The 18,908-nt window shown below is 41.1% G+C and overlaps 1 protein-coding gene across 1 annotated transcript in view; it reads right to left on the reverse strand.

The window, feature by feature from the left end:
• Window positions 1-7,412: 7,412 nt before the first annotated feature.
• The window catches only part of MOBP (myelin associated oligodendrocyte basic protein), a 79,684-nt gene continuing 68,188 nt past the window's right edge, over window positions 7,413-18,908 (reverse strand). Inside the window, exons 4-7 of the transcript XR_008523790.2 lie at window positions 18,348-18,571; window positions 14,182-14,252; window positions 7,649-7,732; window positions 7,413-7,531 (exon numbers count right to left, since the gene is read on the reverse strand). The gene's annotated coding sequence lies outside the window, so the exon portion shown is untranslated. The remainder of the gene's footprint in view (window positions 7,532-7,648; window positions 7,733-14,181; window positions 14,253-18,347; window positions 18,572-18,908) is intronic.

An 18,908-nucleotide genomic window follows, 5' to 3' on the forward strand; every position in this document is an offset into this window, starting at 1 on the left:
CAGAACATTTGGGTGGTGTTGCCAATGGGATCAGGAAACTTCCAAGTCAGGAAATGTCTGGCTGAATGATATCATCAGTTCAAAAAACACAAAACTGTAGCTGGAAATTGAGGAACCCACATTGCCTGTAAGTCATTAAGTTGAAACAAGGAAGAAGAGGTGTGGTCAATGTCTGAAGTCAGACAAGGTGGCAAAATCAAGAACCCCAGGGGATGGCAGGTCAATACGTAACTCAGGAAAGCCAGTGATCCGGGCTGCTGGTTCAAATCCCTGCCACATTTCGTACTAATTTTGAAATCTTTGGCCACTTATTAATGGCTTGGAGCTGATTTATTTCTTCTACAAAATTTGGATAATAAATCTGTATATCTCAAAATGTTGTAAAAATTAAACATCTGAAGGGCTTCAGTGTCTGGCACATAGTAAACACTCAGTAAATGGTGATCGCATTTTATTAAGCTGAATGAGAAGGATGATGGAGTAAATCTGGGGGGAATCAGGATCCAACACAAGCCGAAACCTGACCAGAAAAGGTTGAGAACTAGCGTTTTGCTCAATTCAGAGATTCCATCTGAAGCTGTGGCCTATGACATTTGATCTTGTTCTGCCTGGATTTGAAGGGTCCAAGTGTGGAGCAGCTGCATTATGCCACTTTCCCTACAAGCCTCTGTGACTCACCAAGTGGCCAGCACTGGCCAGACAACACATAGAAGCATCCTGGCCACTCACAAGGGGGAGAGGGCAGCAACAGCAGGAGCCACTCATCCGTTAGGGAGGGCGCCTCAAGACCTGCCAGCCCTGCAGGGGAACACCAGGCAGTTTCAATTCGAGATTTACTAAGAAATGAGGGATGAGAAGTAGAGTTTGCATAGGTGTCAGAATCTCAAGTGCTCTGAACATCAGCTGTGTCACTTTTAGGTAGGTCTCTAAACCTTGTTTTTTTCTCATCTGTAAGCTATTATTGCATTATGGGTAAATAAGATAACATGTTATCTTATAAAATACCTAACAGGGCATAACAAAGTAAATCTTTAACACATGTCAATGGAAGTGGGAAAATGGTATTTAAGGATCTGTGGTGATGGGTAAGTGACTGGATGAGAACAATTCAGTTTTTTCTACAACAACAATTGGAAACATTGGTGGTTGTGCCTGACTTAACAATGTCCATTGCATGGTGAGTTTGTTCTGGTGCGGTCAAGCACCTTTAGGAGTCTGTGAACAAGTGTACGCTCCATCCAGTTGGGCCGCTCTCAGAACTGTTGTGCTTTAGGGACTGCTCCCCTGAGTTCTTGTCTCCCATTTCCTCAGCATTATCCCCTTGTCCCCAGAGACACCTTATGTCCCCAGGAACCTTATGGGTGCCATAAGATTCAGATAGTGATAGCAAGAGACAGGAAGAAGTAAAGCAGCATCAAGAAGCTACCTGATAGAAATCCTTGACATCTGAGTAAGGAAGCAAAGCCAGGGAGATAGAAGAGCGAGTAGCAGGAATGAGTGAATTGTATATGGAACATGATTTTGACTATGAACTCACCTGCCTGTGACTATAGAAATTGACTTCAAGTCCCCAATCTGTGAAGAGAGGAATTTGTACTCCTCAAAATACCCCTAAGTTGTTTTCAGGCATTCACAATGAGGCCAACAAACCAACCCACCCCAGTAATTATCACTGAAGTCCCCCTTTTCTTCTCCTCAAGCTGACATTCACTGTCTGCAAAGGCAAGACAAGTCTCTTGCCTCATCCAGGCCCCTGTCACTCCTGTTTACTGAAGATCTAAAGATAGAACATTCTGGATTTTTTACATACATCCAGGATTTTTTACATACATCCAGGCAATAGGTTTTCAGTGGTGTCCAGAGCAGAATGTCCCAAATCCCCACAAGTTACCTGCAGTTATTTAGAGAGCCAGTAAAGAACAGATGCTCCTATGTTGACAGCCTCCCTTTTCACCCTCTCTCTAAGGGTCTCATCTTTTCTTCATAGACATTATGAGCAAGGAGAGCAGTTTGTTTGGAGAAGGAGGCTGTCTTGATTGCTGCGAACCCATTTTAGCTCTTAAGCCGCAGGGTGTGCTGTCCCAGTGACATGGGAGAGAAGAGGGAAGTGACTCAGCGAGGCAACACTGACCATGGCAGGGCTCTGATGTCTCAGACGCCCATTCAGGATATGCATGTATACAACACCTAAGCCCTGCTTCCTGTGTTCCTTGCTTGATCTCACCCAGTTCCCACCTCCATCACGCTGTCCTCTGGGCCATCCCACAGTGCTACTCACTTCTTGCTAACACCAGGCCCCTCCTGCCACCTCCTTCGGGGAAAGTGATTTGACCTCCTAGTTGCATATGTTCAGTGCTGTGCTAACCTGTGTTGATGACAGACCTGTTGTTAGATGGTTTCCTTCAAATTTTGTTTAAACCATAGTGTGTGTGTAAAATACAGACTTCGCAAATAAACATGTTATTATGGGCACCAACGGTGTTAAACTGGCCATTTTTTTTGCTTATTTTATTATATGTTTAGTTCTTATGGACATCAACTGGCATTATTTTGACCTGTTTTTCCACTTGATTTTTGCATATTTGGTTGTTTTAGTGCGAGTATGTTTTTCCTTAGATATTCGTGGTCAAACTTACACCTCGGCATTTTACTTTGTTTCTTCACGTATTTCCTATACTTTATTTTTAAATCTCTTTAGGAGAAGCAGCTCAGTTACAATCTAAATTTTTGTGGAGTATTGTCCCTTTACTTTACATTTCTCCTGTTACTTTTTTAACTAGCTTTGATAATTCTCCTTCACCAATATACTGTTTTTCTCTTTGATATTGACCACTTGATGTTTTGTGTTTATCACTGTCCACTTACCTAACATTTTCTGACATCTGTAAGATTTTCTTCCCTTATAGTGAGTCATAGTGAGCCCTGCTCAGAGTAGAGAAGCTGATTCTGCTTTGCCACCTGAGGCGCACAGACACGTGGTAATAAAAATACCATAGAATGAGGCTGCAGAGCCCTGCACAAAGGAAAGCACTGTTGGATAAATGGCCATAAACAACACAACATAACTTGCAATAGTGCCCACACACTACTAGTTGATAAAACTCAGTGTGGCTTTCATGGGAAGAAGCAGGCCTACTCTGTGCAGCTGCTGCTGAAAGACTAAGGAAAAACCGTGATTTACAAACAATGCTTAAGGTCATCCCTAGCATCACTAGAAGCCCTGATTCTCTCCAATAGGCTTGCATTATTTTCTAGCAAATGAACCACATTTCACGGAGAACTTTGATATTGTGATAATGTCCTGTGACACTCCCTTCTGACTGTTTTGTCTCCTTATAGAAAGAAACAACATCCTGCATTTTCAAACTGTTGATTATAAACTCTTAAATGTAGACCTCACATAATTGGGGTTCATCAATACACAGCCTTTTCAGTAAACAATGTCAGAAATTCAGGTGCATTTTTCAGGCAATTTTATTTCATCTTCTTTTTTGCATCCTATGGACTTGTGACTCTCCGATGCCCTAATGAAACCCTGCTTTCTCTCAACATCTAGAATTCACAGACTAATTCTGATTTTTTCTCCCTAGCTTGAGGTATGGAATCAACCATTCTTCCAACGGGCAGTGGTTTCTCTTTTCAGAAAATTGTTTTAGAAGCCACAGGCACTAGGTCTACAAATAAGCTTGTTCCACATTTCAACTAGAATTTGTCAGGATGACAGCAAAAATATCCAAGAGCATAAATCACTGTAGGGACAGAACAGATAAAGTCTCCCTATAAAAAATGTCCATGGGTTCTTATTGACATTTCTAATTTACCTCTATTTTAATATGTTCTTTTGCCTTACTCTAATAAAAAGTTTATAAATCCATTTTTCAACTTTTGAGCAACTAATTTTTCTTGTTTTCATTAAGGTTAACAATCACAAAAAGCCATATATTGTCATACCAAATCACAAGTCTAAATTTCAATGCCACCACCCCAAAATGCAGGCGGCTCATATCTTCTCTTCTTTCTTGACCGTCAACTCAGCCATCCTGAAACCGGCTTTACAGTGTGCAGATCCCATCAATTCTTTGGTCAGCATCATGTTAGCACCAATATCTGAAAGGAAGGAAGGCCCAGCTTCCATCTAGACGAACGCCAAAGAAACTAAGAGCTCAGAACACTTATTATGATACATAGATACCCTGTTTGCTTAATAAAAGATAATAACAGGCTGGGCGCGGTGGCTCATGCCTGTAATCCCAGCACTTTGGGAGGCCCAGGTGGGTGGATCACCTGAGGTCAGGGGTTCGAGACCAGCCTGGCCAACATGGTGAAACCCCGTCTCCACTAAAAATACAAAGAATTAGCTGGGCATGGTGGTGGGCGCCTGTAATCCCAGCTACTCAGGAGGCTGAGGCGGGAGAATCACTTGAACAGGGAAGGTGAAGGTTACAGTGAGCCGAGGTTGCAGTGAGCTGAGATCGCGTGCCATTGCACTCCAGCCTGGGCAACAAGAGCGAAACTCCGTCTCAAAAAAAAAAAAAAAAAAAGGAAAAGAAAAAAAGGAAAAGATAATAAAAGGTGAATCTAGACAAATACTACTTTTCAAAGTTTCAAAAATATTGTCTGTCAGTTTTCTCCATTTGAGCTCCCCAATTTGAATTTAGTTTATATTCCCTTTTTATTTTTCTCTTACTAGTGCCTTTGTATATTTATGGAGCACAAATTTTAGTAGTAAACTCTAGCTTCACAGAGGGCCATGGAAATATACAGTGGTGCACTGGCACCAGCCTGTGCCAGTTGACGAGAGTCAATTGTGTGCTTCTCTTCCCAATTCTGCATCAAATTTACCAATTAAAAGACAAATGGTCAACTCCAGAGAATCATGTTCATAGCTTGAAATCTGCATTGTGGCCCGGGCGTGGTGGCTCATGCCTGTAATCTCCAGCACTTTAGGAGGCCGAGGTGGGTAGATCACCTGAGGTCCAGAGTTCGCGACCAGCCTGGACAACATGGTGAAACCCTATCTCTACTAAAAATACAAAATTAGCCAGGCATGGTGGTGGGCACCTGTAATCCCAGCTACTTGGGAGGCTGAGGCAGGAGAATCACTTGAACCCGGGAGGTGAAGACTGCAGTGAGCCAAGGTCACACCTTTGCACTACAGTCTGGGTAACAAGAGTGAAACTCCATCTCAAAAAAAAAAAGGAAAAAGAAAGGAAGGAATCTGCATTGTGGAAATATTTACACCATGGAAATTAGCAATCTCTATAAATTAGGCCTTTTTACCCAGAGACCCAGTTGTTGGGTATTTACGAGGAAAACTCTTTTTTCCCAAAATTTTTCCCAAAATCGTTCAAAACATCAGAACATAAAATCAGTTAACATCCAGAATTATCAGTCATATTCCAGATATTATAGTTGAGAATTCCCACTCAAGAAGTTTACACAGAGTAGCTTTTGGAGCTTTACGTAATTTTTGTAATATTTACTGGTAGTGCTCCTCAGAACCAATCCTTAAAAGATAAAAAATATAACTGGATTATAGCACCTTTTAGTTATAATATCCAAGGCACATTACATTTAGCTATCCACCCATTTCAAGTAATTGTCAGATAGTTTTGATTCATCCCCAGAAGGTTTTATTTCCACAACAGACAAACAGAGAATTCAGTAGTTTCTTGTTATTAACATTTCTGGGCTAATATCTAACTTTTTGCATGAATTAATATGCACTATACTCTCACCTCCAAAATCATTCCATAGCAAATATGTGTCTTCTGGATGATGTGGAAGAGAGAGCCCAGCAAGCACTATGGGCCGCGGCTTTGCCAAAATCTAAAACAGGCCAAAGGGATATTAAATTTCTTATTTGGTGTGGGTTGGGCTGGGCCAGTAATTTGTTCTCACTTACAGTGGTCTGTCGTATGTTTCACCACCACCACCCTGCACCTCACCATGTTATTCCCAGGAATGTAATGGCCTCAGATATCCCATCATTGGAAACACTTCATAGTAGAGGTTACCATTTTGTTGTTTATTTAGCACCGGAATTTAGGCAAGAGAAACATTTCTACCTGAAGATTCCATGCAGTCAAATTTCCCTGCCTTTTTATTGGAATTTCTACAGAGACCCATGGTCTCCCCAAGTGAGGAAGCCAGGACACTCAGCCCTCACCCTCCAGCTGCCTTGGGACAGTACTTGCCTGATTCCTCTTTCTGGGGGCATGGCACTCTGAGCTGTATCTCATCTGGATCTATCACTCTTCCTCCCTACTCTGTGGCATTCTCTCTCATCCTAGCCCCATACCCTGAACAAGACTTCATCTGACATTGCCCCCATATTTTTACTTGCCTCTTAAACTTGGCTAGGAATGGTTGTGCCCACTCAAGGACACAGAGCCATGGCCTTGTTGGATCTTTGGGCATCTGACTGTGCTTGGCCACACCAGCTCCTAGCACAAGACTGTTCCTGATGCTCTTTCTTTCCTCTCATCTGACTTTCCCTCTACCCTAGTACTGTCCATTTTACATCCCTCCACATTCTGCAACATTCTATTTTCTTCTTCATTTTCCTACCTATTACTAAACAAAGGTTTGGGTGGAAGGATGTATTTCAACTCTTCCCTATTTTTCGCCAAGTCAGAAATCATCAGAAGCCACAAGAACAAGCACAGATCCAAAATTGAACCCAAACAAGTATTTTTGTTTTCTAAGACATATAACCTTGAATATACCCCCAGGCTTTTCAACTATCTTTCACCTATCTCTTCAAACAAATATGTCCACCTAATATTGTTAACCATTTATATATAGTTTTTAATTTCTGTTATTTCTTCAAACCAGGAATTATTTTAAATCTTTTTTTTCCAAAAGGATAGTTTTATTTTTGGGATACCCTTTTACTTTGTTGTCATTTTTATTCTATTGCATTATAAGAAAAGTGTGAGACCTTATGGCTTCTGCTTATTGGGCAATATGCAATATAATATTGTGTGTTGTTAAAATTTATGCATAATATATTATATTTGCCATCTACTATTTGCTTTTTATGTTCCTTATTTTGTCCTCTAAATTTATCTGTCTAATGTGTGTATGTCTGATTTGTTTTACCTTCTATTTAAGATTTTTATTTATAAATATACCACAGGTGATTCACTCATTCTATTGGTGGACATTTTGGTAATTTCTCTTCATCTCTCTCCTATTTTCAATGCCAAACAATGATTCATTGAACAGATTTACGTGTACCTACTTTTTCTATGAATTCAAGTTTTCTCTAGGATGGGTGCCTAAAATTATAATTGCTTGATCACAGGTTATACAATTTTCTGCTTTGCCAGTCTCCCCAGATTGCAACCCAAAGGTGTCATAATAATTTATAAATTCTCATCATTAGCTTACGAGAATTTTCCCCACATCTTTGCCAATACTTGATTTTTTTTTATTTTTGCCACTTTGATGGTTGTGTAACATCTTTTTTTTTCTCCACATGTCCCTGGAGAAAGACATGTATCTTCAGATTGAAGAAACTTGAGTCCTGAACAGAATAAATAAAAATAAATCTGTACTTAGTGACATTATAGTGAAACTTCAGAACACCAAAGACAAAGGGGAAAATCTTAAAAGCAACAAGGAGAAAACACAATTTACTTACTGTGGAAGGATAAGCAGACTGACAGCAGATCTCTCAGTGGCAATTATAGAGGTCAGAAGACAATGGGATGACATCTTCAAAGTGCTAATGGGCAGGAAAACCTGTCAAACTACAATTCTATATGCAGCTGTTCAACCCACAGTTATTCCCCCAGTGGTTGTATCTGTGCATCCCCAATTGGCCTCCCTCCTTTCTTCACGAATAGATACTGCTCCTTGACCAAGAGGGTGAGAGGTGTCTGAAGGGTGGCAATCCCAGCCCCTCCCCCTCTTTATGATATTCCCTTAGACAACATATTTCCATCTAGGTGTGCTAACCCTTTAGATTATAATTTTTTTCTTAGCCATCAGGATGCTGCAGGGATAAATTAAAACTTTCATTTCCCTCGGTTTGTACAATTACGCTGTGGAGAAGGCAAGTCAGTCATTAATTAAGAAACTGAGGCACAGATGGGTTAAATGACTTTCCCAAACTCACAAGCTAGTGAGAAATAAAACCATGTCTCAGCCCAGTTTTTGTTATATAACTCCATGTCCTTTCCAAGACTGCAGTGTTCTTACCCATTTTCCTGACACTTTCTTTGAGCCAATACTCTCAAAATGCCAACAACTGGGAGGTGTATTAATTTACTAAATTTGCTCTTATGGGAAGGTATTAAAATTTAGCAAAATAATCAAGATTTAGGCCATAAGTTAAGAAGAAATATCAAGAAATTTAGTGTATGTTTACAAATCAGATGATTTCTTTTAAAAATCAAAAAAAAAAAGAAATTATGAAAGAACTAAATTAGCGGGGAAATAAACCTTGTCATGGATCAGAAGAGTTGTTATGTTTAAACAGTCAGTTCTTCATAAATTGATCTCCAGATCCAATGCAATTCTGATAAAAATTCCAACTGGCATTTTGGTAGAAATTTCCAAGCTGATTCTACCGTTTATATGGCAATGTCAATGATCAAGTATAATAAAAGAGCAATATTATAAAAGAAAAAAATCAACACATGTATCACACTATACTGACAGGCAAATATACTCCAATGAAATCTTACTTTATAAATATTAACTGTAGATAGCCTATATAGAAATACCCATAGAAATATTGCTCAGGGCAGAGGAAAAATGATTTGTAACATCCAAGGATTTTTGATTAGTTGATTATTGTTTTGTGAAAGCCAATTTTTTGTTAGCTTAAGTAGGACCAGGCACCTTGATCATGAGAGTTACTCTGTGGAATAGTGGCAAGGGTTCTTGTGGAAGATCTGACATTGTGTCATCTACTTCTAGATACTCTGAATAATGAAGGCAGAAGACTGCAGTGCATCCAAAATTCACTGGTCACAGAGGAAGGACTCTGCCCATTTCTTTTGCTCTAAATGGATGGCATTAGTTTGCACTTGGTCCTAGGCTAGCACAGGGTCTCTGGCTGCAGCCCTTCAAGTGCTTTATTCCCCACTAGGAAGAAAGTCATATTTTTGCCTAAATCACAGATGTAATTATTGAATAACTGGTTGAGCTGGAGGGCAAAACCAACCTGAAAGTTTTAGGACAGGGGTCAGCAACTTACTGCAAATCTTACAGTGTATGGAACCTTTTGTGTAAAAGTTGATACTGTGTATATCTTAAGAAAGAGAATGAGATATTTACTTTGATAATAATGACTTTTCTTACTATTATAATTATGTTTTTTAAATGAATTACAAAAATGGAACATTTCTAGGCAAAGTCTGTTTATTGCAGCAGAGTAGAAAGTAAACCAAGTCCATACTCTGCCAAATCAATAGCATGGTGGCTTAAAAAGTAGATCAGAGGGGGATTTAAGGCCATGGTATCCAGACTGTTTCCATACATTCCAGAAAACAACAGTTGTCCATATCGAATAACTGGGGGGAGAAATGAGGGACAACATCAAGGTATAAAGCCATGCTTCTTGCTCTTATGAGGTTTACATTCTAGTGATGGAGACAAGTAATAATCAAGTACACAAATAAGAATAAGAGCAAATGAAAATAGTGAATAGTGCTATGAACATGTGAATAAGCAACATTTTTTTTGGTTTACTGTATTAGCGCTATCTACATGCAAGCTTTATGCTAATTGCTTCATGTGTTTGTTTTTAACTTGTCTTCACTTGTAAAATGAAGCTTAGAGACCTTCAGTCCCTTGTCCAAAGTCACACAAGTAATAACCTTCAAACAGGAATTCCACCACAGGGATGTCTGTTTCCAGGTTGCTCTTTCTGAACCACCTTACATACCACCTCTCCCAGTGATGGAGAAGCAATAGCTGCTGTGGTCAACTCCTATTTCTGGTGAGAATGTGAGAGCTAGCTGATTCCATACCTTTAGTCCAGACCCACCCTCCTCCCATACCCACTCACCACCACAAGACTACCAACCAATTAAAATGAGCACTTGTCAACACAGGTTATGTGCAATGTACCTGTGATTCTTGGCATCAAGCCCCATGTGGGTGGAAGAGATGGTAGCATAAGAGGAGAAGATGGTATTATACACTTAGGTGCTCACCTGTCCTCTGAGGTAGTTGCATGAGTTTTGGCATCAAAAGTTATGGTTTGGACTGTCTGCTTTTTAGTTGGAAATTTTCATTTTTGAGTCTTTGCATACTCAGTAAAACCCTAAATGACTTTATCTTTAATACTGTTTCATTTTTTACCCAGTCAGCAAATATTAACCCTGTTGGCCAGCAACACTTGTAATGAGTGGACTTGCCCATGAACTTAGGAGCAGACACTTTCATTTTTATCTTTTAAATATATTACAAATATAAAAGTGTTTAGTGCTGCAGGGTTCCATGAAAGGGGCTCCAAAAGAAAAAGCATTAAGAGTGAAGAGCAAAAGTTGTTTAGTCCCTTAAAAAACTTTAAACATGGGGCTCAGATTTTAAGACAAAATAAATTCTATATTCACATACACAAACAAGCCTGATTTTTCCCCTGTATAAAAAATGTCCTGGTATAACAAAATTGGCTGTTGTATTCCCTGTATGAGAAAGTCACTATATAACATTGCTCAAAGTTAGTTCTATCCTAATGGTGGCTTTAATGTTTAGAATATACAGCTGTCTGGTCAGGCATTGTGGCTCACACCTATAATCCCAGCACTTTGGGAGGCTGAGGTGGGAGGATTAACTTGAGGCCAGGAGTTCAAGGCGAACCTGGCTAACATGGTGAATCCCTGTCTCTACTAAAAATACAAAAAATTCACTGGGTGTGGTGGCACACACCCATAATCCCAGCTCCTCGGGAGCTGAGGCATGAGAATCGCTTGAGCCTTGGAGGCAGAGGTTGCAGTGAGCCGAGATTGTGCTACTGCACTCCAGCCTGAATAACAGAGCAAGACTGTCAAAAAGAAAAAAAAAAAAAAAGGATATAGAGCTGCCTTAAGAAGCAGCTTTATAAAGCCTTGTTGGCTGAGATATATACACTAAAGTTTTTTCATTTTCACAGATAACTTGAGTTTTACAAGTCAGAAGGGAGAAGAAATTAGCGTGAATTGCCAGCCAAACCTCTTGCATGGGCAAAGACCATCCTGAGATTTACTGTATCAGGAGCCATGACCTCCTGTCAGCATGATTTTTGAGCAAGGAGACATACAGAATTGAAGGGAGGAAACCCACCTTTCCCAAAACACAAGAAGCAGTAGAAAGAAGAAAGCTACAAAAAGTAAAAAGGGAAGACCAATCTCTTTTCCTCTGTCTCTCTCTTCTCTTTCTCTTCTCTCTCTGTCTGTCTCACACACACACACACACACACACACACACACACACTCATGAACACATTTGGTCCTTTGGTACCAGATGCTCCCTCCTCCTTCTCTGGACTGCAGAAATTCTCTTATTAGGACCCCAAGAGCTCACCAAAAATAAACTTAGACCACAAGAGGAAAAGTGTCACATGAGAAGCTGTGTTCAAGTAGACTGAGGACTTCTGAAGACTTAAAAACAATGCAAGTAATAGTAAGTTAAAATTGTAGTTGAACACAAGTTAAGGAAGCAGATTCAGCAGTGATAGAACTAATCCAACAAAATCTAATGTAACTGTGTCACCAGGCCATTTGGGAATTAGAGAGACTTGGAGACAGAATGCACCTGGCTATGGGTCAGCACCCTTATCAGGGGTCATTGCTGGTGGCTTGATGGTGGGAAACTGCATAAGTCAGAGCAGAGCTGGTTTGGGAAAAATCAGAGTTAGCAGCCAGGGACAAGATCTGGAGAGAGAAAGCAGTGAAGAGGGTATAAAGTCCAGAGCAATAAAAATATAGAAAGTTTGTTATGTAGCTCTGCTACAAATCTATAAACCAAGATCTTCTGTAAATTTAAGTTGTAAAAAAAAAACACAAAAAAACAGATATTGTGATCAGAGATGTATGCATTGAGGTGAAGAAAGAGATGGAAGATATGAGTTAGAAGAGAAAGAGGTGGCAGTACAGATTGTTTGGAGGGGCATGGGGAGGCTGCAGTAAATAGAAGGCTGTGGTCTCTTCCTGCCCCTAACTGCTCCTGCCCCACCCCCTACCTACTGAGGCAGTGAGCAAATCAGATAAGATCTCAAGTCTCAGAAAGAAGCTGTGGCTTAGGAAAATAATGCAGTTGTAGTTATGAATAAATATACTAGACAGCTGAAAGCACTTGATCTTTGAGTCAGAGGAGAAAACGCATAGAAAAGGAAATGAACTAGATGATTTGAAAATAAAGAGTTAACTGGCAGATTACCACGGTAAAAAAGATGAAAAGTTAGGGTCATCAGACAATGCCAAAATCCACATTAACAAGAATTGAAAAAAAAAAAAAAGATACCATTTATAGTCTAAGCCAAATAATGAAGTGTCAGCAAGGCATCAGCTGGAAGAAAAAAATGTTAAACTTGGAAAATGATTTTTTAACTGCTGCCAGCCAAAGCTCTAGTTGAAAATAAATGCAAAATCTGGCAGCTGGTAGTAGAGATCCTTAATGATCTCCATGAGCAGAAACTAAGGCTTTGCTAAAGGATCTGACTCAGAAAGCTCATAAGCCCCAAGAGAAAAAACAGAAGCTGTCAGCTACAGGAGAAAGGGATGTTCACAAAGAATTCAAGAAATGCAGGGTGAATCACAGTAAAAACAGATTATGTAAAAATCTGTTGAATCTCCATGAGAACAAAAACAGGGCAGGATACCAGGCTTTTTCTTCTTCCTGCATCAAGATTTCTTCCTGGAAAGAATAGAGATGCTGTCTTCCTAAGACAAAAATTACAGGTAGCAAACCCAAAGATTGATGTGCTTAAGAGATCAGAGAAATAAAATCAAATCCAGGAAGATCCACCAAATAACTCTCCTCGATAAGAGGTCCTAGAAGCCAGCCTGGCTCCCATAGGATGCCCCTGTGAGTGCTGAGGTGTTCTAATCCCCACTATGCCATCCATCTGTTCTTGTTAGGAAAGAGGTCTGCCTAGCAGTGAACTGGTTGTGAATGGACTTCCACCTTGGAAGAGAAGGATATATAAGATGTAAAGAAAAACTTTACCCTTTGATCTGCATGTAAACATGATTGAATTAATAAATAGTCAGAATGTCTATTGAGTCCCACTTCCTCTGAATGACAGACTGCCCCACTCTCCTTGATGGTGGATGCAATAGGATTATCTCCATTGCATCAATAATCAAGTAGAACTGCCTGGAGGTAGCATGGGCCACCACCTGGGCCAGGGAAGTATTTTCAGTGTATTTCAGAGACACTCTAATATTGACCCTGGTATGGTTTCATTAATAGAGAATGGCCCAAGAGCTCTTTCTTTCTGCATGAAGGGTAGATTTGGTTAATGCTGGTGTAAATAACTTCCCATCTTTATCAGAAATACACATCATTAGCCCATCACAGGAAGGACTTCCACCACCATCAGTCACCTTCTCAAACATGGACCCAGATGTTCTTCCTCACCCTTTCTTCCTGGTGATTTTAAACCTCCTAACTAAAGGACCAACATCCCTGCTGAAGAAACTTAGGAAACTTACACTCTCTTGATCCAAGAGAAAACTTTCTTTCTAGACCCCAGTAACTTGGCATTATTTACCTTTCCCTCTACAAAATCCTTGCACCTTTTGGGTTCTAGGGAGGAGCCCATCAGCCTCTCCAGATACCACTACTGGGTCCCACAGACCCCCAGCCTCAAGTTGTGAATTGACTCTTAAGAGAGTGCATATGCTTCAAAATTCAATATGAATGTTGGTAATTAGACTTAATACTTTTTTAGAACTTAGCTTTATTAAGAGATCTTTTTGAGCCAAATGATCGAATTATGATAGATAACTGATTTGCTATGAACTAAGGCCACTACTTAAGCTATAGCTTCCTGTTTTCTCCACTCTCCTCAAACCTATTTTATGTTTACCAATGTCGTTTATATGTCAATATAGCTTATGCAACAGAAATGGATTTTAGTGCCATGTAAAATATAATACTTTTACATAAATTTGTTTAAAACTAAAAATATAGGAATAATTATCAGGACTGTTTCCTCATCTGTGTTCTTTTGCTCACCTGTACTTTGGATAAACCCAGTCAGTTGATCAAAGTCAAAGCACTGAACTTGACGGTAGGTAAACTGTTGCCTAAGAGGAAATGAGTAGTCACTGAAATACCAGTCAATTAAATTCAAACCTATGATGTCAAATAGTGCACTCTTTACTTCAGTAAACCATTTAGAAAACCACTAACGTAAGGATTCTATCAATATTTGTTGCATTCGTGAAAATGTAGTCAGACTCTTTTTGTTCCAGTGGAATCCTTTATCTATATGAAGTCAAAAGTCAACATACACACTAAACACTACTTTTGTTGATGTGAAGGTGTGGCCTGGAGTCCTGCTGGCTCAACCTTCCTCTTATCTCATACAGTGGGATCTCCAAGTACCCCAGGGTACTCTAAACCAATCACTGTTTAGAAAATTCTAGGTTGCTGCATCATGGTAGTAGTAAGGTAAAGGTCATGGTTTCAGTGGCCATGGGGGTCATGACAACCTCTCTCATTTCCCATTTACAAACACAAAGCATCCTGTGATGTAAGGTGAGTGCATAGTTGATGCTCAATATGAAGAAGTTATTTTATCACTCCCCTTACCCAACCATCCCTGCAAGTGTATACCTCTACTACAATAGAAAGAGTGAGTATGCAAATTCTCTCCAAGTAATAGCTGCACACCTGACCCTTGGGTCAACAGTATCATCTTTGTCCACTAAGGACACTTCATTTTATTCAAGCAGAGATACTAAGTACCTGGTAATGGTGTTATCAGCTGGACAGAGACATGTGTGATGGAGTCAGGCAGGAAGCCCTCCCAGGGCCCTTCCAGCCCTGAGTTTCCACATTCTCTGGTGTAAGCACAGCAGCCTAGATGGACAGGGAGCAAATTACTGTCTCAGAGTACAGGTCCATCTCCCTGTAATCTGTTGTAATTTTTACAGCTTCCCTTCATCAGAGTTTCCTCATGAATCTTTATTCGCTGGGAAAATTAGACTCTGCATTTCTTTCTCCAACTCTTACTCCTTCCACCTGAAACCATACAAGCCTCAAGTTTAGATCTGGGATTTAGATCTAAAGATGAAGTTGTAGGCAAAAATGTAGTGTCAAAATGTTATCTTGAATTTTAAATAAATAAATAAAAATATAAATTCATCTGGAGAAAGAATTACATAGGTCATTTCAAAGATGTGAGTTGAAATGATTTCTTTATAACTCTCTCTCCCATCCTCACGCCTCTGACCCCAACACCATCACCCACATTGTGAACAGGCCGCCTCATCTCCTACTTTACAGAGGAAATCAAAACCACAGGCAGAAACTGCCTCAAGGTTCTGCTACTAAGTCTGCAAGTCCACCAGAATCTACACTCTCCTTTTTTCCTTCCCTCTTTTCCAGTGAAAAGGCACCCCTGCTCCATTCCTGATCCTCTCACCTGAGCCTGATTTGGCCCCCTCAACTCCTCAGCTGCTGGCTCCATCAGTGATCCACTCGTCCTTCTTCACACACCCACTCTGCCGCCGCCCTCCCCGCAGAACTTTCACATGCTCAGTGCCTCCTCAGTAAGTGCAACACTCCAGCCCTTGCCCTACTCCTCTGCCTTCCTTCATGGTCAAGCCTAGTGGAGAAAATTGCATCTACAATTGCAAATTCCTGTTCCTCGCCTCCCATTTATTTCACACAGAGAGTGTCCTACACGGTCACCAACAGTTCCTTGTTGCTAAATACAATAGACACCTTTGACTTCTTAAAAATATCTGAACTTTTGAAAAAATATTCCTATAAAAAACAACAAACAAACATTCATTCCGTCAACAAGTGTTTATTGAGTTCTTACTAGTGTCAGGAATGTGGGGGGAGGGGGGAACTGTAGCAAGTAAACAGGTGTTGGCAATCATGGAGTTTACATTAGGAGGGGAAAAGAGCCAAGCATTAAACAAGTAAATAAATGAATAGAATAGTTCCAGAGGGTGACAAGTGCTATGAAGACAACCAAACTTAGAGTGATCAAATAGAGTAACTATGGAAACAGCACCGAGTTTTCAAGGGAAGCACCTCTGAGATGATATTTGAGCAGAAGGCACCTGGCCAAGATCTTGGACCATAGTATCACATGCGGAACGAACAGCAAGAGCAGAGTTCCAAGGTGGGCACAAGCGCTGAGAATATATCACAACATACCATTTATATGCACAAAAAGAAAGAATAGAAAGAAGGCAAGAAAGTGTAGTCTTGCTGGGTAGGGAAAGAGCTTCTGAATCAAAAGCAGAGTGAACCAAGCCTGGAAGAAAAATGAACCTTGTCCCCTGAGGGCTAGGGCATGGCCTCTCCTCCCTTCCACTGGCCTCCTAAGTAGAAAAGCGCTGCAGAGGTTGGGGAGGAGTGTGCAGAAGGATTCATTGCCTGCATCTTTTCACTCTTCAATCCCGACTTTGGGAGCCAATAAACAATGTAGCTAAGTTTGGGCCCAAAACAAGCCAGGAAGACTCCTAGAGTAATCCCAGCTGGAATCTGAATAGAGATGGATTCACTCCAACCCCTCTTCTCCCACCGCCCCAACTCTGGGCTGAATAGTGAAAGCAGTCCAAAAGGGGCTCCTGCAAGGCCATTGCTGAGGATACAGTGCAGCCCTAAGTCAAGGCCAGGTCCCTGAAGGGGGTGTGTCAGCATACAGTCGTCTCATGATCAGGTTCAGTGGTCAGGCTCCTCAGGGACTTGAAGAAGTCCCCAGTATTTGTGTGTGAGAGAGAAAATGAGAGCCCAAAGACATTCTCTGAAAGCTAAGTTTCCCAACACACACACACACACACACACACACACACACATACACACACAGCAGTCCACAGGAGCACAAGGTGATCTAAGGATCCTCCACTTGACCCAGGGGAAAACTCCCTCCCCACAGCATGTGTTTGTGTGTAGGGGATGTGGTAGATACTGGTGGAGTGAGGATCGGGGTTAGTTCCTATGGCCCTGACCTAGAGCCCATACTAAAGATCAAAGTCCTCCACAAGAGTTTTGGGCTACAGATAGTGGGAGAAAAACAGAGAGAAGAGATGGGAAGTCAATGCCCAACCCTGTCCCATTATAATTGGGTTCAAACTCCTCACATCAGGAAATGGCCTCCTACACAGAGAGAGAAATCTTGGACTGCTTAACCTCCTATAACTCACCCCTTTCCATACTTAACTCTCTTCTCCCCCAAGGCAAAGCTCCTGTCCTATTTTTCCTGATCTCACTCCACCATCAAATGAAAATGTGGAGAGTCCAGGCAGGGAAAGCACTGGGGGGACCAGGCCTCAGACTTTCCCAGGAATTAGGGGGTTAGATGTGGAAATAGGAACTCTGAGCACCACTTCTGGTGGTGAAGTGCCATAAGGCCATGAGCCTGTGTCCCGAGGTGGGGTAGGGTCGTGGGGAAGCAGCCCTGTATCTAGGATCATTTGGGAGAGGAGCTGGGGGTAGGGCATTGTGGTTGAAGCCAGATAACATTCCCGAGGTCACACAATTTGAAAGCAGTCAATTCTAGAGTTGGGATAGTTCAGATGGGCTGAGCAAGGCTCAAAGGCAGTGCCTTAGAGGACTTGCTCTCACCCCAGCTGGGCCAGGAGGAGATGTTCAAAAAGCCTCATGTAAGGTTGGAGACAAGGGCCTGAGGAGTGGGAGAGAGCTGCTTTTCAGGCCTTTTCTCTCTGCTTCTGACACAATTCGTTGGCTACATCTGACACATGGATTTAGACAACTCCTACACTCTCTAGGGATTTCTTTGCATCTCTGGATCATATGGCAGCCTAATATCTTACTCAGAAAATAACTTGGATCTCCCCCAGAGCCAATTATGGCTCTGACTATGGGCTGGCACAGGGAACTAATTAAGGAAACCAAATGGCACAGAGAAAGAGAGAAACCCAGATAGAGATTAATTACAAAGGAGAAAGTCAAAAATTAAAAGTTGAGCTCAGCAACAGGATGCCAGGGATAGAAGGGAATATTTGGAGGACAACATGTGGGTTGGCACTTGAGCCACCCTGACCCTGAGCCATGAAAGACCCTGGAGCCCTGTGCATATCTTGGAGAAGAAAGGACTGCAGGTGAAACAAAAAGAACTGTGCATTGAGCTCTAGAGCCTGCGGGTGCTACTGGAACCCCCTGACTGGAGTACAACACACAGAGATAGCCCTGCTCACCTCCAGGCAGGCTGCCCTGAGGCCCCCATGCCATGGGGACCATGAGCATCAGCAGTTGCCGCATCAGCAGGTGTTTGCCCCTGCATAATATTTGAAGCCAGATAACTTCATCGAGGGGTAGATGGGTTGTAAAGCAATGAGTCCAGGAGCCGAGGCCGTTCATTCAGTTTAAACTCCTCCTTGGTCACTTCTTCTTTGGGGTCGGCCTGATCTTCCTTTTCAATCTGGTTTACAAAGAGAAAAAGAAAAACACATGACATAGGTAGGTGATGTATACTGTTTCTCTTTCTCTGTGCTCAGTTAACATAATTGTGTATTTTGAGACTACCTTTGAGGTTATTCTGCAAAATCCCTCTCTTTAATTTCTTAATGCTGGTAGTCTCTGGCCAAAAATAGTATGATAATATTTTTTTCTTGGCCCAAGCCTAGGAAAGACATTCTTTAAGAGTTCTATTTTATGTATGATAATTATTGCTCTTCTGGTTAATCATTGTAGATAATTTTGAAACATAGAAAAACACAAATGAAATTAAAGTACACCCACTCCTGGAAAAAAAATTT

Source organism: Pongo abelii, chromosome 2 (genome assembly GCF_028885655.2).
Source record: "Pongo abelii isolate AG06213 chromosome 2, NHGRI_mPonAbe1-v2.0_pri, whole genome shotgun sequence".
NCBI classification, from domain to species: domain Eukaryota; kingdom Metazoa; phylum Chordata; class Mammalia; order Primates; family Hominidae; genus Pongo; species Pongo abelii.